The 22,954-nt window shown below is 38.5% G+C and overlaps 1 protein-coding gene across 2 annotated transcripts in view; it reads left to right on the forward strand.

Moving 5' to 3' along the window:
* Positions 1 to 22,710: 22,710 nt before the first annotated feature.
* CBLB (Cbl proto-oncogene B) overlaps positions 22,711 to 22,954 on the forward strand; it is a 131,457-nt gene continuing 131,213 nt past the window's right edge. For both annotated transcript variants that reach the window (XM_068180855.1, XM_068180856.1), the window contains exon 1: positions 22,711 to 22,867. The gene's annotated coding sequence lies outside the window, so the exon portion shown is untranslated. The remainder of the gene's footprint in view (positions 22,868 to 22,954) is intronic.

The following is a 22,954-nucleotide window of genomic DNA, read 5'->3' on the forward strand; positions in this document are numbered from 1 at the left end:
CTATTATTCTCCAGGAGCTCTTATATTCATAAATATTGGTAAAATGGGTTCAATTGCCTGTTTTAAGTAAATAAATTAAATATTTGCATAGTACCATAAGCATAAATACCTGTTCACTGTCTATTTAAGACCAAATTTTAAGAACCTGCACTTAAATAAAAGTGAAATATTTTGGTCTAAAGTGTATAAAAATACGCTAATATCTCTACCAATATTTAAATATCTCCCAGTCCTCAGCAGCTTACAGTCAAAGTGACTGCACATTTACTTATTGCAAAGTGCTGGCAGGTATGTAGGTATAGATAGGTACTTGGTGACTTGTTTATGCTGTAGCTTCACTCACAAGCACTAGAGACTTGTACAATGTCATCACATATTTAAGAGGATTAATCTATTTTTGACTTGTTTGCTACAATTCAAAAAACTAACTTAATGAGCCCAACTCCCACCCTTACTTTGGAGAAATAGGCACTTAACTTCACTGTCAAAATTAAGTATGACAACATTACCTCCCAGGACTGCCACCACCAATTATATTCTAATAAAATTAGCTTTTAGATAAGCACATCAATACTCGCAAACAAAGCATTCCTACCCACAGGTCACTAGTTTCAATCTGAAAGAAAAAGCTGCTGTATGTAAAATTGGTCATCAGTGTTCAGTTTCAAGTGAGTGGTGGCTGCTATGATAATGCAGCCAGGAGATTTTGCATAACCTTAGAAAATAGTCCAAGGATTGTGTCAATACTGACACCAAGTTCTCCACATTCCTCAGTAAGTGGTTCCCAAAGGTCTGGGAGAAGTATAGCTTCTGGAACACTCTCAAGAAAATGCAACTGCAGCTGTTATATCTGCTCTGTGAATAACCAGAGGTTGAATTTCAGCAACTAGGTCTGTCAGCAGCATTAAAATTATACTGCAGCAAAACAAAAAGAAGCCCTTTGTTAGCAGCTTCATGAAGAGTACTAAAGACTGAACACAGATTGTAAATCACCCTGATATTTTTCTTGTTAACCTACAAAGGACATGCACCAATGCCCATTCTCTTTTTGTGAGTACATAGAAATATTACTTTATTCCTGCTGTCATTTTGATGCCAGCTACAAAGTTAAAAAAACAAAGGGAAGAAAGAGAGAAAAGGAAGGTTTGCAGTTAATTCCATCCTTGTACACGAACTTGTACTTCTCTTCCTGCTTAAATATGGAAGTCCTTTTATACACAGCCTACTTCCTTACAACATTCCCAAAGAAGAGACAAAGAGACACTTTTATTGGAAGAAGATCCATTATGGTTTCCAGGCTCTATTATGCTTAAGATGACACTGGGGCAGCATGTCCTCAAATGAAGCAAAGACTTCAGCATTGGAAATTACTTGCCATATTGCTGTTTTGGGTTTGCTGGTATGGGCTGCAAAGTTCCTTCACTCACCTCTGTCATACAGACACACACATGCCTTGTTTTACTGGATGACCAGGAGAGATTGTCAACACTCAATTCACTGTAAATCACGTTGACGTATTTGTCTTTAACAAGAACAATCTAGCAAAGTGCTAGAGCTAAGTTCACACTTGTTCACAATTTTCTTGTTTCCTCTAGATGTCAATCCTGCAAACACATCAGTGATTTCCTGTGTCAAAGTTGCCCAGTCTAAGCTTATGCACATAGTTGGAGTATATAATATAAGATTGTTTTAGAACTTGTTATCCTCTAACACCCATCCATGACTTTCTATAAACAACCTAACAGAAAGGATGCAATAGGGGCTTCTAACTCCTACTTGTACAGGGAACCTGAGGCCCTCCTGAAAACTTACCACAGGCATCTTTCAAAATAGGTCAAGACCCTCATGAAGCTGCATTGCCAGACTGCTGAATTTCTTTAGAATATGAGTATACAATGACTATAATCTTTACAAGCAATACTGACCAACATATGTGGTTAAAGAAACCATAAGATTTCCACAGCTGTCAGATATTTTAAGGTTTTCAGAGTTTCCAAAATACCATATATATATATTATTTATAAATGTTTTAAAATTTGAGCTACACTTATTTTCAGTAGATTACTGTTACCAATTTCTATCATTCAATATCATAACTCACATTTATAGAGATTAGATTTCCAAAAGCAATTAAGAGTTTTAAAATATTTTAAATATTTGCTTGCAAAATTGTAAATACCTATCCTGAAAATGATGAGTCCATGGTGAAATAGTTTCTAGCAGGTAGCAGTTTTCATGGAGAAAACCATGCACAAGCTCATTTCAAAAGCACATAAATAAATTCTAGAAATCAAAATACAAACAGAAGAACATGTTTGGGCATTGAAAGCATGCTTTGAATTGCTAGTAGAGTAAAAACATATTCTTATGCAGGTGCTACCATTTCCTGCTTCTGAAAAGAAATCCTTTATTCATTAATGGTCTACGTAATGTGGATTACAGATCCTGGGAGGCTTTTTTGAAAGTAGACTGGCCAGAAGGCAGTCAAAGACTTCTATCTGAGATGCCAACCAAACTTACAATTTATAGTGGTAAATGTCTGAAAAGGAGAAGAGAGAGAACGGGTTATTAATCCCACTCCTGCTGCTGGTTGATGCAGACTCTAACTCGGTGTAACAGAGGCTATGAGCTCGGGTATAGAGACAGTCTGCTAATAATACAAACAGCAATATCATAGAAGATAAATTTTTACAAATAGGTTACTAAAGGAATATAATCTCCTAAATGTATATATTTATGAATATCCAAGTAAATTTTATGCTTTAATACAATATACCTCCTTTTAACTGAACCATGTTCATGGGTTATACTGCATTTAGCACATTTCTTGAAAACTCATTACTCACTTGAGAGAAAAAGTTATTTGGAAGAGTTTATAGATGAGAATGATTTGATACTTGTTGGGGGTTGACTGGCCAGGTACCCCTGAGAGCTGCTCACTCACCTCCTCTGCAGCTGGGCAGAGAAGAGAAAATTTAATGAAGGGTCCATTGACTGAGATAAGGACCAAGAGACATCACTCAATAAATACCATCATGGACAAAACAGGCTCAGTTTAGAGATGTGAAGTGAATTTATTACTAACAAAATCAAAGCAGGGTAGTAAGAAGTAAAACAAGCCTTTGAAAATACCTTCACTCCACCCCTTCCTCCTTCCCAGCTATACCTCCTACCCCAGCAGGAGACAGGGAATGGGGGTTATGGTCAGTTCATCCCCTGAGGCTTCTCCTGCTGCTCAGGGAGAGGAGTTGTTCCTCTGCTGCTTCTGGGATCCCTCCCATGGGAGACAGTTCTCCATTAACTTCTCTGACATGGCTCAATCTCACAAGCAACAGTCCTTCCAAAACTGCTGCCGCGTGGGTCACTCTTCCATGGGGTGCAGTCCTTCAAGGACAGGCTGTTCCAGCCTCAGAGCCAGGGCTTCTCTCTCCACATGTCTCCCATGGGGTCACAGGCTCCTCCACGGGCTGCAGGTGGATCTCTGCATACCCTGTGGATCCCCATGGCCTGCAGGGGCACAGCTGCTTCACCACGGTGCTCACCATGGCCTGCAGAGGATTCTTGGCTTCGGCACCTGGAGCACCTCCTGGCCCTCCTCCTTCACTGACCTTGGTGTGTGTCTGCACAGTTGTTTGTCTCACATGTTCTCACTCTGCTCTTCTCTGACTGGAATTAAAACTGCACCCCAATCTTTGTTATGATTTCTCTTTAAATCTGTTATCACAGAGACATTACCACCATCTCCAATTGGCCCAGGCTTGGCCAGCAGCATGTCTGTCTTTGGAGCCATCAGGAATTGGCTCTGCTGGGCATGGTGGAAGCTTCCAGCAACTTCTCACAGAAGCCGCCTCTGTGGCCCCCTGTTACCAAAAACCAAGCCATGCAAATGCAATAGAGTGCTAATGAACTTAATGTCAGTTGCCCTCAGTATTTCCACCTACAATTGGAGATTCTGCATGTTAGCCTTTAAATTAAATGCAACTTGAAAAAATATCCCCCAAAACAAAATCCAGAAAACCACGAGGTAAAAATTATATAATGACCACTCTGCTTCTTCCTCTAAGTCTAATTCTATTTCACACTTTTTGAGTAGATGTCCTAGCATATTTTTATGCCTTATGGAAAAAAAAAAAAAAAAAAAAAAAAACACACCAAGAAAAAACAAGGCAAACCAAAGCACTTTTAACTACAGGTAAGACTAGGTGCTTAAGAAAAGATTTTCTGCAAATGCCAGTAGTGTCTCAGAAATGTCCATTTTGATGTAACTGGAGGACTTAAACAGAATAAAGATCAAAATCCTGCCCTGTGATAGAAATACAGCATATTACACATTACTGAGGCTACTGACCAATGCATTTTTCTCACTGCAGTGCATAAATACTACACTGAAAGCCTCTTAACATTAGTGAAAATGCTGATCTTTTGTTAGCAATCAGATTAAGAGGCTTTTTTGAAAACTCTCATTAAATGTCATACAGCTGTGACTTGTATCCACTGATAGAGCACTTCATGAGTAGGCCTTGTGTTGTATTACAGAGGCTACTTTTGCTCCAGAATTCCTAATTGCTAAATATTTTGGTCCTTCTGCCTTGAAAATTTGGTTGCTTTGCTCTGTTTCTCTTGAGTGTCTCCAGAGTGGGTCATTGGTGAATGGGCTAAAATTATTTGCTGCAAAATTTCTTGCATGCTGATGATGATGCCAAGTAAGCAAAGATTCTATCAACTGCTCAGGAAGGAAGGTTTTTGGAGGTGAGGAGTCCTGAATAGGGACCTAATCCAGGCAGATTGTCTCTCGACCTTAGCAGAACACCCCAAAGGACTGCTTGCTGAGCAAAGCTAAGATTTTCAACACACTACTAGGAGTTAAATATTTACAAAAAAAAAAACAAAGTTGCAGGTTCTTTTGCTAAATGCTTGCAGAGATGCTCCAGCTGGTTAGAAAGATAAAGAGTGAATATAGTGAATTCACACTTTTATGTCGTGAATTCACAAATATAAACAGGACATTTTTGTGTGCAAAAGTTAATGTGCAATGAAATGTCCACACGGGGTTAAAGCCCTGGCATGTGGGGTAAAGAGGAAAAAATGACCCTGCTTGTCAAATTATGAATAAACCATTTAATATGAAAAATATGCCACAGATGCACTCTCTTAATCTATATTTTCAGCAACAGCCAAACTCAGACCTGAAGCAGGATCAGAGTTGTTTCAGATCTGGCAGGGCCAAGCTCTTAGATTGCCATTTCTAGATTTTGGGTTAAATAATAAAATTAATGATTTTTTTTGTTTGTTTTTATAAGCTTTCTGCTCTCTTCATCTGACTCAAAATCAGATCCATATGACATTCCTCTTCTAGTTTGGTTTCACCTCAAATTTAACTGTCTGTGTATAGCTTGGAATCCAAACTATGTTGAATTCTAAGGAACCAAAACTTGCCTAGAATTCTCTGATTCTGTTCCACTAGTCTCATAAAGCAAAAGGTGCTTAGCATTTTAACAGTTATTTCTTGTTCCAGTATTCCCCAGCCTGATTAAGCAGGTTGTGCTTAATAATAGGAAAGCAAAAGACAACTTCTGCACAAGGTTTGCTAGTTATGTTACATAGCTGCATTTTATTACAGAATATTTTAAATGAAAATTTGAAACTGTAAGAAGTTTTAGGAATTGTACTTTTGAATATTTAGTCTGACTGTCCTTGCTTAAACAAAACAGTCTTTCATATTTTCTTTTTGTAAGCAGAGCAGTTGTAGGACTGGAATAAAAACTGGCAAAGGAGAATGATTAGCGGTGGATGTTCCTGCTGCTGTTGCTTAGGGGTTGTCCCCGTCACATCTGAATAAGCCCTCTAAAACTTGATGGTTGCCTTTTTGTAGCAAAGGAAGTGATCAAATTAACCACAGACCATTTGTTTCTCTTGTTGTTAACTCATTTCATTTCTTACTGATGTCTAAATATATTGCAGGGTGGACTTTTTTTCACTTATTAGAGATTATTGTCTGCATGTCTAATTCGGTATTACAACATTACAATAATGAATGTAAAGATGTAAATTTTTTTCTGCAATTATCTTTTATGTCAGTTATGCAACCTGAAATATCTCTGCAAAATAGGTAATTCAGCACTTGTTTCACACCCTTCAGAGGATCTAAGACAGACAACCAAAAAAGAAAAGAATCAAAATCATTGGCTCATTTGAAAATAATAAGCTGAGAGTCAGTTCTTTTAAAAGGACATTAAAAATCAACAGTGAATTATGTTCTGAAAAGTAAAACTGTAATACAACAACAGAGGCCCCATGAAGAACACAACTGTCTGTGAAACCAGAGGAAAGAAACCTTATTTAAATAAACCACATTACTATCGTTTAGCAAAGCAGCCCATGTAAGAATCTCCACTGAATTAAATAAACAATCATGACCTTTGATTTTCTTCAGTCCAGTTCCTGTTTATGTAGCTTATGACCTGGTTACTTATCAGTTTGGAGAAAAAGAGAGTCCTTTTATAATTTGTCTAACCAAGCGTTGTCCTCACGCACAGAGGATCAGAGTACTCTTCTGACTGGATGCCCTCTTTTCAGAATAGATGGGTTGGAAGAAGAGAGTAAGAGACAGCTTAGTTTCACTTCTCCTGCCTGCTGACATTAAGAGAGACAATGCAGAGGTTGAGAACAGCAGTAAAGGTTACAGGTGAAGTAAGAGGCAAATTACCAGGCTGCAGGAAGGAAGCGACAGGAATTCTGACTCACAGGTGTGTCTGAGTCAGTGTTTCTTTTGACAGCAGCTGGAAGAAGTGGTAAAACTATGCATTTCCCTCTGTTTGGGCTATGATTTCAGAACACAACCAGTTGTGGACATTAGCATTATGACCTCTCTCTTCCAGCTGCAGTAGTAAAACTTGCAAGCACCAGAAGTGCATTTTAAACCCTTTAAAAATGTTTTGGATAAGGAAAAAAAAAAAAAATAACAAAACCTCTCTCCTCCAAGCCTGATAGTTATAATTTAAAATTCAGTGAAAGGAATACTTGATGTTAATAGTATTTGTGGACAACAACCCATGGTTATACAGATTTCCAGCTATTTTTACTGCTTTTGCATCCCAAGTGACTAATCAATTTTTACCTCATAGCAAACATTGCTCTTAAATACTAAATTTCATTCACAAGACCATGTGCTTCTTTCACTGAGATAATTACCACATGCATTGCAGTGTCATTCCCTCTGAAGTGAACCATCAATACACTTGGGAACTTGTTGAACTGAGTCATTTCCACTTTTGCTATGCACTACATATAGCAGAGCCTTATTTTCTGGCTATAGCTGAAAGCAGATTTTTAAATGTTACCATGTGGGATTCTTGTCATCTTTACTAAAGGACAGGATTGCAAGAACTACAACCTTCCTCTTAGAAGCTGGAAACTAACAAAAGGGTTCTCCTAGAACAATAAAAGCCAAGTGATTACAACTATTATACTCCATTTCCTACACTCAAGACAGAGTTAAATTGTTCACATTACAAATGAAATGCTCCGGCATTTCAACCATAGGATCCTTCTGAAACATTAAGGGACAGTTTTTTTTGTTTCCACAGACCTCCACTTAGTTCAAAACTGAATCAGAACTATTACACATATAAATATTCAAAACCCTCTATGACTTCATCTAAAACATAACATGAGAGAAGAAAAATGTGGGGCCATTCATTACAGAAGACTTCTATCATCAAAGGGGCATTAGTCCATCTTGAACAACAAATCCACCTTTAACTGACAGGTAGACAAGAATATTCTCAAATACTTAGTGACTATTAAGCAGAGTAACTTTGTCCTTCCCCCTTTTCCTCTGTATGTTAATGTACCAGACAGCATAAGTATTGTCATGCATTGTCATGCCATGCTCTCTCAAGGCAGGGAATTGCCTGAAAAGTTACTGGAGGAAAAGCCTTTTTTTTAAATTAAGAATTGTTTGTGGCATTTTTTTTTTTTTTTTTTTTTTTTGAAGGAGAGTCACATGACCACACAGGAAATACATCTGCACCAAATGAAAATATCTGCTCCTGGACCTGGGCCTGATGCCAAAACAAAGCATCAGAACTTGGACTGAGAATCTGAAACTAAAGCAGAAGCAGAGATGCCCACTAACACTGAGCACTTCACTCTTAAAAGTAATGCTACTTTCATACTGAAGAATGACAGTTAATCCAAACAGTTAAAACCAATTTTGCCCTGCTATATGTCGTGCAGTCTGACCAAAAAAGATTTCAGAGACTCATGAACCATCTGATCACATACAGTAGGACATTAAACAGAGATACCATAAAAATAATACTGCAACTACTGTGGAAAAGAATTCTATGGACAAGGAAGTAGCAAACACTGATGAGCTGAGCTTTACTCACAAGTAGTAGTGATTTATTACAAAATAGCTGCACTGGGACATTTAAACCACTTCCCCAACCCCCTGCCCCTCCACTTCTAGCTGTCTGTTACTAGTTGGAAAGAGACTCTCCCTTCCACTTCCCTGCTTGGCATTTAGCACCATTCTCCACCCACATAGCCTACTCAAAATGGCACTCACACTGGCAATCTTCTGCTTTTCAACTCAATTTTCCATCTGTATCAAATTACACAACATTACAGCTGCAATTCCAGAAGTCAGCTAAATTTATTGTCTTCATGCCTGCTCTGCTGCTCAAGCTCATTGTCCTCTTTCTTCTTTTGCCCTCCTATTATGCAAGCTGGGCAGTTTAAACACCAGCATACCCCATGGAGGTTAAAAGTTAAATAGCAAACAAAATGCAACATTTGAAAGAACAAATAAACAGAGCAAAAACAACTGAAAAAGTGAATGCTGGCTAGTTCCTGCATTCAACTTTTACTGAAGTTCAGATTTCATGAGGTAAGTATCCCAAAGCTTTTAAGAAAGTTTACAGCTCTGGAACATACACTGCAGAATTCCTCTAGTATGAGTATGTGCTTTATCTTTTATCTATAGGTGCCATTAAAAACAAAAAAGTTAATTCAAATCAGAGGTAGCAGTTCAGTTTGGTATCAGCAAAAAAAAGCAGCAAAAAAAAAGCAGCAAAAAAGCAGCTCTCTCAGGACCGTCTTTTGCTCTATTCCTGCACCAACTAGCAGACACTATGCTGCTAAACTACAAAAAACGAGCACCACTCTCATTCCCCACCATCTGCCTGTATATATAATTTAGTTCAGGGAACAGAGAGCTCAGCACTTCTGTGCTATGACTGATATGGGAGGCTAGGCAGGAAGACAACAGGCAAAGTAGAAGTAAAATCCTCCCCAGAAGATTTCTCCAGAAAACCACAGCTGGAACCAGGCAGGGACCATTTAAACTCTGTTTTTTGTGGGATAAATTATTTTTGTCATCTTTGAAAAAGAAGGCTCAACAGAAGCCCAATATGGTGCATAACTTCCTTTTCTATCTTATTTGTCCTTCCAAGCTTTTCGGTTACCAATATGCAAGGTTAAAGGAAGAGATCTCATGAATCTGTGTGGGCAGTAGGAGCTAAGATTACAAGTGAACCACTGTATTTGCTTTTCTGTGATACGCGCAATGTCACTATGGCACTGTAAGCAAAGGCCTCTAGGGAGCTGATAAGAAAAGGGCATAGAAGAAAAAAACAACAGTGACAGAAACAAATGGCAGACATTACTTCTATGCCTTTTTCAAGACTTCAAAGTGAATTCAGATTTTTATTGAAGTTCTTTTCCAAATAGTTTAATTCTTATTGCTGTGTCTATCATCCATTATTTTGAAAAAGTTTTCTTTGATGGGCAATTATTTCCCTCTTGTCCCTTGCATAGTCATGTAAAATAGGTTTTACTAAAATAATGAACAAGACAAACTAAGAATGCCAATGAGAATTTGACAGTCTCAAGATCTTAGTTAACCGTGCAGTTTACAAGATAAGTTTCTTCTCATATAAGAAAATGAGATGCACTTTAAACAAAATATTTTCTGATCAGTGTAAAAATTAGGCATGATCATATAATTATCTGAAGTCATTGTAGAGAAGACTGGGCAAATATAGGAACACACCACGCTCAGGATAGAGGTAAGACTCCTAACTTTAAAAAAGTAAAACTCTGTGTAGTGATGATTTCCATCCTTACATGATTTGTATATTTGTGCAAAAAAGTTTACTCACCTTTTGATGAGTAAAGGTTTTGATTTCAAACATTGATTAACATGAATGGTTTGAAGTCTGTAAGAGGGTTTTTCAAAATTTAATGATGAATGTAGTCGAGTTCTCATGCCAGTGTAATGTAGAGCAGGGACGCACTATCAATGAGTTTTTATAGACACATGGCTTTCATTTAATGGTTTATGATACTACTAGTCACTGTTGGTCTAGACTTGTTCCCACTCAGTTTCTTTTATTTTCCTCCCCCACTCATCCTTTTGTAATAGCTATGATTGTCATGACTATTCAAAAAGACAAATATTTTTTCTGTTACATCAGAGGTACATGGAAAAAATGACTCATTTGGCTGGATGGGTAAACTTCACACCAAAAAGAGAAAAAAACTCAAAGAAATTTGACCAGTTTTATTTTTAGGCAGTCCCCAGTGTTCACTTTATAAACAAAATCCATTGAGAACTACAACCCAGTTGCATTTAAGCAAGCTAATCTATGGAAAAAAAACTGTGAAACCAAACATATCCTCTTTAACAGGACAAAGTTTTACCTGTATGAATAAGATGTGAGAAGTTGCCTAAGTTTGCTTTTCTGGTCCTCACACACACACATATATATACACAGACAGAGAGACCCCAAACAATTTCCTGCAAAGTCATGCACATTTTGCAAATACACATTCTTAAATTTATGCTGCTAACCACCCTTGAAAAATTACCCTTATTTTAGCAACACACTTGGACAAAGATGAAGCTTAAGCCTACATAAGTACATTAAAAATGAGAGAATGAATACAACACTAAACAGAGAAAGTGATTAAGCACAACTGAAGATATAAATCCACAAAAACAAGGAAACTTGACAATTTAGAAGACAATCTGGAGAGTCACATTTTACATTTTGGTTTAAACCAAGACAGTGCCACTGATGTCACTTTAATTTTAAACTTCTCCTGGAAAAGGCTCAATATACTTTAAAAATAAGATCGCCATTAAAAATAAGCTTTGAGAACATATAAAATTAAAAATCTCAGACTACATGGTGTTTAAATGCTTCATGCAATACAGTAAAACATTAGTCATAATTAGTGCCAATGGTTTTCCTGTTGACTCTACAAGCTTGTTATTTTGAAAAATATCATCAGCTGAGTGAAAAACAAATCTACCTAATGTTACTTGTCCTTCTACAAGCCTGTAGTAACATCACCTGAAAGAACACTACTGCATTTTTCAACTGTTTTTGGGCTAATCAGACATTATTATTTGCAAGATCATATTAAAATCCCACTAAAATACAATAAAATTGCATAAGTGAGATCCAAACAAGGTTTCACATAACTGTGCTTGTGGATACACCACTTCATAGAAGAGCTGTAGCTGCAGCTAATTGATTAGATTCTAAACCATTGCCAAAATTATGACTAATTCTTATCCTACTTTTAATTCATAAGAAGCTTATAGAGAATATTTTAATATTTTAAATTTTGGCTGGCAGGCCCAATTTAAAAAAAAAAAAGTCTCATGATATTTTTGTGTTCTACTCAGTGAAAGAAGGAATAACAGTCAATTATTCACAAAGAATATCGAAGTTTTTGAGCTCAAAACTCCCTTCCCAGGCACTCCTTCCAGTATCCACTCAAGTTTCACTATTTCAGCAAACGAACATTCTTTCAAAGGAAGCTGCAACTTCTGCAATGCCAAACAGAGCAGCCACTCAAATTAAAAATGCAGAAAGCTTGAATGAGCATAAACATACAGTATCTTGTAAGAGAAACTGAACTGAGTGACAGATATATAGATGCAAGTAATTGAGAATAGATCAAGTGCCACTTACACAGGCAGTGAAGAACAGACATTTCTTTCTTACAAAAATAAATATGTTTGTAAAGTAACACCTTAGTAAATACCATTTAGTTTTAGCTGTGGTACCTACCAGGAAGGTTTCAGTAACTCTGGAAAGTGTGATAAACAAATGTATTTCATTTAACCATCAAGTTGGAAGTCTCAACTCTTCCAAAGTCATGAACACATGAGAGGCCTTTAAATAAAATCCCAGGGCTATGTTTGCATAATATCAGCAAACCAAGGCATTTAACTACAGCCACAAACCTGTATTTTTAAACAGATTTCAATCTCAACTTATTGCTTACAGCATATTTTCTCTGATTGCTCTTTCTGATTATTTTACCTTATCTTTGATTCCTTTCCTCCTCTTTCAGAGGTCATTGATACAACTGCATATAAAGATACAGCCTTCTGCTAGTTCTGCCCTTACACAGCAACACAAGAGGACCTGCAACTGAACACATTTTCCATTTATATAATCACTATATTCTTTGAAGATTTTTAAAAGGTTTTATTTACTATCCAAATTGTCTTATTTCTGAGTAGGTTACCTGCTGTATTTCTGCTTTTTGGCTCCACCAACAACACTATTCACAGGCTTTGTGGCTCAGTAACCAGGTGAAATAGAGTTAAAATCCAACTGGCATGTTTTAGCCAAGTGGAAAGAAAAAAAAAAAGAATATAGAAACCCAATGAGTAAAAGGAAGTAAGTCCACAAGAAAATATTTTCAGCTTTGACCAAAGGAAAAATAAAAGGAGAGAGATGCATGTTATAATTCTTTCCTTTTACAAAGTGTTCCACATTTTTAAAATATTTAAACTGGCATGCACTCTGTCACACACACCACACTACCTACTGTGCTCTGCCTTTTGAAAGTGCAGATCTGCCTGTTTCTATAAAAGTCACAACCACCTATCATTTCAGTGCCTGTAAGTTAAAGCAGCTATTCCACACGTGCAGGAGATATTGCAGTAGTACAGGAATAGACATTCCATGGAACTCTAGAGTTTATTATGTCATGAAGCTGTGCAAGATTATGAAATTGGTTTGAAAAGTGAGTGGCAGAATGTACCTTTATTCAGGGTCTACAAAGTGAATTACTCCTGCCATTATACTGCTGTAGCTGACACAGAGTTATGAAGAAGAAAGGCAGTAAGAATTCCCACACATCCCTAGAAGTTGTATTGAGATTGTACAAAGGAGGGGACAAAATAACTACACTTCCGTTTGTCACCAAAAGGAGAAAGCTCTCTGAATACACTAGCTTGTCTGCTTTAAAGCATTCATCTCCTTCAGAAGATGACTTTTAAAATGAATGAAAAGATGAGTCTTTTGGATGTGCTGAGTCAAGTTTCGACCAATACTTCCAAGCAGATGGAATTTTTTTCCTGGAAGTTGTACAGTCTCTTTAGCTGTATTAGACAGGGAAGCCAGACAGCAAAGTGGCAATTATGTCATATCCACACAAACAGTGTGTGGACAGTCTTGCTGAGGCTCTGACAGAAGAAATCCAAAGCCAATTTATATAGCATCGGAGAACTGAGGAGTTAATGAATCCATATTATTCTCCTTCAATCTAACAATATTTAGGTATGCTACACATGAAAAATAAACAGCCCGAGGCATGTACCTATGGAAAAAGTGAAGTATTGGTTTAAAAACAACTTCAGAAAATCAGGCACAAGCAGAGGAAAGTATTCAAGGGTTTTAGAATTAGCAGGCAACTCTGCACCTCAATGCACCTTCAAAAAGAGAAACCTTCACATTCAGTAAATTTTCCAAAATTATCAAATATCTACTTTTATGAGATCAGCCTGCCTTTTCAAGGATTCATGAGACCCTTAATCAGATCACTACTTTCCTTTCAAAATTTTGGGTGCCTTGCCTATGGGTAAAAGGAAACACATGCAAAAAGTTTCAAAGACACAGGGCTTTCCTACCTCCTCCAAACTTTATTTGTAAGTTTTGGACAAAGCCACCAAATATTAAGAACTCAGTTTCTGATATTCCTTTCTACCAGGACTGAGTGAAACATAACAAACTGTCCACACTGCTGACATATCAGAATATTAACATTATTTCTTAGGAAAAATAGCATTTAGACTCTGTTTTCATAAAGAGAAAGGCACAAAAAAGGAAAACATGAAAATTAGGGACAATATAGGTAATATTATTGCCTTTTATTCATATCTACATAGAAAAACTGAAGAGAAATTTTCACTTAATGTGGCAGACTGAGTACCAACCATATACTGTACCTCGTGCCAAAATTATACAGCTGTTGAGTGATACAAGGCTTTAATCATAAATGTTTCATTCCTTAAAAAGTGAGCACTATGACATGGTCTGGCTAATTTGCAGAAAACCATGATAAAACTTATAAGCAGCACGGATTACTGGTGGATATGTAAAAAAATTGTGTTGGAGTGTTCATTGTCAGTTCTGATGAAGTAAGAGTTTGAGTTTTTATATTTCCTTGGACACAACATGCCTTAATCTGAAACTTTATGGAAACAAATGTTATACTCTCCCACACAACAGAATTAATAGAATAATCCAAAAGCACATTTCAATGTAGCGTTTGCTGTTGTTCACATTCTTGATGCAATAAAATGAATATTTTCAAAAGGAAAAAATCACTTATTGCTCTCCCCAGAAGTCTGATTCACTGGTTTTCATTTTCCTCTGGGGGAAAAAAAAAAAAAAAAAAAGTCTTGTGACGAAGTAGAAAAATAGTCACCAATTACATTCTGAAGAGTGAGCAATTGATGCAAAAATCTTATCAGCTCACTCTGAGAATTAACGAATGCTCTGAAGTATGCAGCAAATAATCAGAAGTACCAAATGCAGTTTGTGTTACAAAACAGCCTATGCAAAAGGTCAAAAATTACTCAGTTCTATTAAAACGGTGACTCGCCTTACAAATACATGGTTTACTTTTCAGTGTGGAAAAAATTATTTTAAATAAAGGTCAGTAAGCAGAGGGAAAAAATGCCCCAACTTGTTTATTCTGCTAAAGACAAAAGGTTCCTGCCATTGCTCACAAACAAAATATCAGCAGAACTTGAAGCACACAGGAAACACAAGATACACCACAAATTCACAGTCAAGGAGTCGAGCAGATTATAGTACAAAACGTCTTGTTTTAGAAGTATGAACAAGAATATTGGAAGTGACAATGAAGAAGAAGAAATTTAAGCAAATAAATCATCATGCTTAAGCTTTGATTTCCTAGCACTGCATAATTCCCCTGTTTAAGACATGATCTTACTCAACTGAAAACATAGTTTTCTGAAGGAAAAGCCTCTATGACAATATCTCATCTGACTATTTCAATTAAAGCTGCTAGCAATATAGTTCAAATCTCTACTAACTGAGCTTATTTCGACTTGTAGAAGCACAGAATAGACATAGGCTTGTTTCCTGTCAAAGTGCAACTCCTACTGCAGAGAAAGATGGCAATTAAAAGTCCCTGGGAGTATTTTACAACCTCTTACCACAAGCTGAAATTCTTAAAAATTTTGGAAAAAAAAGAGCTACTTGAATGGAAAAGCTCCTAATTATCAAGTCAAATAAGAATACCCAGCTGTACTTTGGCAAGACATGAAAAAGGATGTTGGAGTTAAAGATTGTTTTATCAGACCAAGACTGGGAAGAACTAAGATCATGGCACTCAGAAGGAAGAGTGGGATAAAAAAAAAAAAAAAAGAAAAGAAAAAAAAGAAAAGAAAAGAAAAGAAAAGAAAAGAAAAGAAAAGAAAAGAAAAGAAAAGAAAAGAAAAGATACATTTAAGCATTGGTTTTTTATGCTATTGCACAGACGGAGCAAATTCAAGAAGTAGTATTAAAATGACAGGACTTAGTAAAAGCCTTTGCACCTGCTCTGGCAGATGGATGCAATTAATAACAAAAAAGAAACAGAAGAACACTCCCTGAGGGGTAGGTTGTTTTAAAATTAAGCTGACACACTTTTTAAATACAATATATTAAGGCAGGGATGTGTTTTGAAGTGGGCTGTCTAGTTTACAGCAAACAAAATCATTAGTGAGGTGTGTAAACAAACACAGGCCTGGCCCCACAATTAGTTTTCATACTCATTCTGCAGAGAACACATTTTTAATTACTCATAGTCAGGCAAATGGATGTGCTGTATTTTGCAAGGGAAACAATATCATACTTAAGTAGATTTGTTCCTAGCGTAAAGGAAAGATTTGAAAACATCAGCTCAAGAGCTCAGTCACTTAAATTCTTGCTCTTTAAAGACTTCACTCCTCAAGAAGCCAGTTGAAAACAATTTCATTATTTGCTGCCCAACCAAAATGAACAAAGATGAAACATCTCCTATCACATTGAGTGTATGCATGTGTGTATATTTGTATGCATACAAACTCCAACAACATGTTACTGCAGCCACAGTGACCTAAGCACACCATGAAGTGTGTAGTAGATTATTAAGATACTGCTGAGTAGTTTTGGCCCATGTCAGCTGGTGTTTTCCCATAAAAATCCCAGGGAGGTTCAGGGTCAGCATAGGTCAGGGATCAGTATCCCTGGATGTGGGGGTGATAGGGGGTGGTGAGGCTTGTGTAATTTCAGGAAGGATGGTGGCGACCACCCCTGTGCCAGCCTACCTGGCCTCAGGGCCCAAGAACAGTGCCTGGCTCATTTTATTTACAGGTACAGACAGAGCTAAATTTAGCTTGTCTTTCCACATCGAGGATAAAAAGAGGATTTAATTACTCAGCAGAGGGAACTAATACAGCAACACTGTATTATCATCAGTTGTACTGCAACAGCCTGATGGAGCAATGATAGATCTTTACAGTGTACAGAAACTTGGAAAGGCAGTCTTATTTTTTTTTCTTTCTTGCAGTACTTCAACAGCATGGATTAAACTATCACACTATTCACATATCATGTGTGAAAAGAACATATTTTCACTTCTAGAAAGCAGTAATTTTTTTAAAATGCTTGAGTACTTGATGATTATGAAAAATGTAATTATAAGTAAATAGAGGAAAAATAACAGTAGCTAAATTAACTAGATTATAATCTGACAACAAACTGCTACTCTCATCACTAATTCTCTCTAAGTAATTACCCATTAAGGCAGGAAAAGCATGATTATTATTATTATTATTATTATACCAATATAAATTATCAGTAAGAGAATATTGAATGTCACAGGTGATTGGTTTTGCTTTCTGTCTCTCAGTTTGCTACAATAAAACCCAGGTAAGTACATTGCAATCTGTTTTAAAAATTACCCGTGATGCTGGCTTGCAGCTTATGAAAGCATTTTGCATTTACTCCACTTTAATATTCTTAACAACTATTACAGGTGATTATGTAATAATTGAATATGGGAGAGAAGGGTAGCATAAGATATTGTATGTATCTAGAATGGGGTAGCCAAAACGTGTTTAAGCAAATAGTCCTGGAACTTATCTGTTGTTACAATAATTATCTTTTCTCTTTTTTGGTTGTTTTGTTTGTTTGGGTTGTGGTGTGGGGGTTTCTTGTTTGTTGGTTTTGTTTGTTTGATGTTTTTACAGAAAAGATAAAGGCAGGACACCAAAATACCAGTAGGTTCCAGTGGCCCTTGAAGCTTCAGCTTCCCTGCAAAGAGAGACCAGCTGCATTTCGCTGGGGCACTGCACATCTTGGGAAGAGGATGACCTTGTCAGAGCTCAGCCATTTCATCACATCATACATATTCAGTGTAAACACCAAGAGAGAAATTTGAAAGCTTAAGGACGCTGGGATAGCCAGGATATTGTGTTACAATTAGCAAGAAGCCACTTCACATTCAATTTTTGAAATGGAGGGTTTAAGCTTTACAAGTATTGCTACCATATCCCTCAACTCAGCATATTATATACTATATCAGCCTTATTTATGTTGCTATAAATAGAACCTACATCTGTCCTCTTCATTGTTTTTATGTTTCAGTGTATTTGGTACAAAACCACTTGTACCACAGCAACAAACACACAAATGACAAAAACTCCCAAACCACATGCATTGACCGACTGCAGAAAATCAGTAATATTTTAATGGCTGGTGAACAAAGAAAACCAAACCAAAACATCTCTCTTGCTTCCAATGCCTGTCAATTGCTCTTTGATGGAATGGAATACATTCAAGTTTCAAGAGTACCAACATAAAGTTTCATTCATAATGTGGTCTAATAACTCCAGAAGAATGAGAGTCACAAGAAAGTAAAAAAACAACCAAAAAAAACCTCAACAAAACAAACAACAACAAAAAAAAAAACCCCAAAACCCAAACCAGTTAACAGATAGGAAAATACTTCAATGGACAAATGTAAATGTTAGCTTAATCTTTTATATCTGTTTTCTCCCTACCAAGCAGCTGGGTTTTTCAAGAAGTCACATGATTTTGCTTTTCAGTAAAATGCTTAGGCTTAAAATCCATACTTTACAAAGTAGGACTTAAGAGAGTTCAATTCAAGGCTTCTTTTATACTGTCTTGATTCCTTCATCATATCCTAACTCCCAATCACCTTCACTCCACAATTTTCACTACAGAATTTTATCAAATCCTGGATGACATTCTAATGTCATCATCATTACAGGACTGATTAGTACCTTGACTAGGCTGAGGATCAGTCTCATGTAATATACAAATCTCAAAATCTGATGCCTCAGACTTACCGTGCTTTATTCTGTAGGGTTTTCATAGAGTGATTAAATCATAGATCCAAACTGTAACATTCTTCAGTATAATAACAAGGAGAATAAACATTCAGTTGGAGAGCTTGTAAGTAAAAGAGATCTGTGGAGCCATTTTAACTGTATACACAAAATTTTTGGACCTTAGACACCAAACTTACACATGTGTCTTACACGTACCCCAAACAGAAAGATGCTCTTTCCTGGAGATTTAAAGTACCTGACCAAGGTTTCTGCATTGAAACATGCTGTGGTGTCTCAGTGGATCTATACCTAGCAGGTTAGCTTCCTAATTTAGCCTATCAGAGAGCCTGAAGCTGGGGAGCAGGAATACCTGGACATTAACACAGTGCTGCTGGCCTGTATTAAAATATTCCAGGTAGCCAGTGCCTTCAGCGACCACACTTAATCCTTATGGACCCAGTGGGCAAGCTCAGTCTTTATGTGCTAACTGCTAACAAGACATGCCCTGAACTTCAAACACAGCAGCTGTTTGCTCTGCTCCTCTCCTCAGCTGTCTTCTGTCAAACAGCCTTGTCACTCTGCATGCTTGCAGCCACATCAGCAGTGCTGTGTCTTCTCGTCCTTCCACAGCACAGCCCCCAGAATCCCGATCCATCTTTAACAGCCTTGAAGCTAAAGCCAGAGGTATCTCTTCCACGTGCTCTCCCAGCTGGCTTGCTTCCAATGTACTCACACGACCCTCTGAGGACTGCAATTCCCAGAACATCTGTACTAACTGTACAGCACAGGCAAACGGGGAACACAGCTTGAAAATCACTCACTTTCCCCATGGAGCTGGCTACTCCCTTAACAACGCAGCAAGGATGCAGAGGGATGCAAGGAACCAAGCTGCTCTCTCCTGCTGGCCCTGCACTCGGATGAACTGCGAGACACCATGATTCAGCCCCAGACGGCTATCAAGAGCTCACAGATCACAGCTCTTGGCAGAGTGTGGGATATGAAGGGAATGACATAACTACAATGAAAGCAAAACAATCCGAGAACAGGAACCACAGACTTTACAAGTTCCTAAAAAGCGTCAGCTCCTCTGCTTTTTTCACAACCAAATGAGAGACAGCGATAGGATGAGCAGTCACTGTTGAAATAAACAGGGCTTATGCACTTATTTGTGTTCAGTTCTTTGGTAAAAAGATCAGCTGGGATGGGATCCCGAACAGAGCTTGCCCCCGTTGTTGTAGCTCTTCCAGGTGGCTGAAAGGAAGAAGCCATGCAGGGTCTGTCACTGAAGTCCAGAGCAACAGCTATTCCTTCTTCCCTGTGGCACAACCAGTGGTCAAAAAGCGAGGAGGCGTGGAATGCACAGTGTGTTGCTGAAGTCCAGAACAGCTGGCCCCGTTTTTTCTCTGGCAGCAGCAGCCGGGCTTTCGAATTTTCAGGCTCCACTTGCCCCACCCCACCCTAGTCTAGTCGCTTTGTGGTTATGGTGACAGACAAAAGTTGATCACGGGTTGTGTTTCCCTCTTCCTCGGCTAGGGCATTTGTCTATCCCCCTCTAATGTGTTTAGTTTTTTATTTAGGGCTGTCTTTACCCCCCATAATACTCCCATGATCCCAGGGGGTTTTCTTATTTGCATGTTAGTCCCAGAATGTCAGTGTGGTGGGGGGGAAGGCAGGTTACCTTTGGGTTGTTTAGAGAAAACAAACAGAGCAATTAACTAATTAACATTTCAATATCGGTAGCCAGCAGTCACTCAAGTGTTGCCATGGGAACTAGGAAGGCCCTGCTCGCCTCTCTGGGGAACACCTGGAAACTTTGTTCATAACAACTGTCAATCTTATGAAAGCCGAGCTCCTAAGAATAAAAGGGATAGGGACATCTGCCAGAGAGAAGTTTTAAACCAACACATGGAAAAGGGTAATTTACAGAGACTACAATAAAATGAGAAGCTTCCAACCCACTTAAGGCAAGTAACTGCCAATTCATATTTAAAAGCTATAGAAGAACAACCTTTGAGGAAGACATTATTGATAGGATTTTATTGTTTTATGTGTTCAGAAGAATAACATGACACATTTTAAATCAACAGGAAGATATCTGCACTAAAAAAACCTATAAATTAAAATAGAATAAAAGCAACACTGAAATACTCCAGGAGTTTTTCTACTGTTTTTCCTGACTCATATTTTAATAAAAAAGTCAAATCCAAGAAAAAGTAGGGAAAGAACCAAGAAAAACAGCAAACCATTAAAAAAGAAAATCTTTGGAAAGAAAACTACTGCAATTTGCAGTACTCCTGGAGTACTCAAAATACTCCTCTAATACAATTGTCTTTAGAAAATAAAAAAAAAGTTTGATGCTAAGTGAAACATTTTTGTTTCATTTTATGAAAGCTCATTAGAAGATTAACCTTGCAAAGTATAATTACTCCCTGGACAATCTTCAAAAGGTTCTGAAATCAAGTGTCTTGTAGCCTATGCAGGTAAGCCTCACTTTTTGCAGCGTTCAAGTGTAACAATCAGTTGAGTTTTATTTACCATATCCCCAGGGGAAGTGCTCATATAAAAATAATGGCATGTAAAAGGGCTTTCTACACTAGAAAGTGCTTACATTTTTCCTCACCACCTTTCGGAGCTCTCCAGCCCATTCCCAGTGTAATAAACGCCAATCACTTGTTTTAAAAATTTATAAAAGTTTACTAAAAATAAAATGGAAAAAAAATTAATACAAGTATAGTAATAAAGATTAAACAATTAGAGTTAGGACAATTAAAGAGACAATAACAGCAAAAAGTTACAGCCCGGGCTGGGTACCTCTCTCTGCACAAAAGTGAGCCAGGGGAAGGACCCCGATAAAAGAGAATTCCCTCCTTAGGAGGGGTAACCTGTTGCATACACAAATCACTTCATGAATATGCATATTTTTATTTAAAACAAGAAATTCGTCCGGTACTTGTTGAGGAATTCCTGTTAATCCCAGGCGCCTTGAAGTCTAAGTCGAGTTTGGAGAAGTTCGGTTTTTTTGTTGATAAAGAAAGCCATAAATTCCTCTCCTCTGGAAGATTTAGGGGTTTCTGTAATTGTTATCTCTGTGTGAAGAATTTCTTGATTATCTTCTCCTTCTCTTGAGCAAAAAGAATACCACACACACATATTTTCTATTTTAACTACTGAAGCTTAATTTCAATTACAAAACTACATTTACTATATTATTAAAATGTTACTACAGCATAACTTTCCAACCTAGCATAACACATATAGTAAATATCTGTGTAGAGCCATATAATATGCATTTTTCACACCAGCATGGAAATATAGAAATCTCAGCATTTGCTTAACAGCAAAGCTCACTCACTCTCAAAAAAAAAAAAAAAAAAAAAAAAAAGGCAACAAAACAAGAAAAGAAACCAGAAAACCAGACAGAGGGAACAGAGGGAAACTGTTCTTGTTCTTTTGTGGCCACAAAAAAACTCCAGCGACCTCCCAAAAGAGCGAAGGGGAAACGCAAAGGCAGAGCGCTCAAAAAGCGGCAGGCAGGAACTAACTACCAGTTGTAGCACACACACAGAACGCTCAGCAGGCAGGGGTCCCACGGCCTCACCAGGCGAGGGAGGGACACGCTGCCACAGCCCCTGGAGACCTCACTGCCAGGGACACCGTCAGCGCCCCCGCGAAGGCAACCTCCACCAGGCCGTCACCACCCCCAAAGGCCTCAGGCTGACCCCTCAGCCGGCGGGACCAGGTGGGACTGGAGCCCGCCTTCCTCGGCCCGACCACGGCCCACCCGGCCACCGCTCCCTCCCCTCCCTGCCGGCCGCTTCTGCCCGCCCCCTCCCCATCCCGAGCCCGCTCCCAGCCGCTGCCCCGCCCCGTGCCTGCATCCACGCCCATTTGCTGGGTGCCGCGTCAAGCAAGCAAATCTGCCCTTGCGATTGGCCGTCGTGCGGTTAGCGTTCCCGCCCCCGGGCAGAGGGCCGCGCTGGCGGCGCGGCACGCAGGCGCGCACGGAGTGTTGTACCGGGGGTGGGCATGTTCCGAGGAGAGGAGCGGCCGCCAGCGCGCCGCGGGGAGGGGGCGGGCGCGGGCGCGGCTGAAGGAGCGGCTGAAGGAGCGGGGCCGCTGCCGCCGCCGGGAAGCCAGCCTCACTTCCTAGGAGTGCGGGGAGACCACAGCCTGCCGGGGGCTGCGAGCGGTGCCGCAGACAGACCTGTGCGTGTGCATCTCTCTCTGTCTCTCTGTATCTGTCTCTTTTGCATGTGCCTGTAGGACTCTCCACACACGCGCGCATATTCCCAC

The sequence above is a fragment of the Anomalospiza imberbis genome, chromosome 2, assembly GCF_031753505.1.
Source record: "Anomalospiza imberbis isolate Cuckoo-Finch-1a 21T00152 chromosome 2, ASM3175350v1, whole genome shotgun sequence".
NCBI lineage: Eukaryota > Metazoa > Chordata > Aves > Passeriformes > Viduidae > Anomalospiza > Anomalospiza imberbis.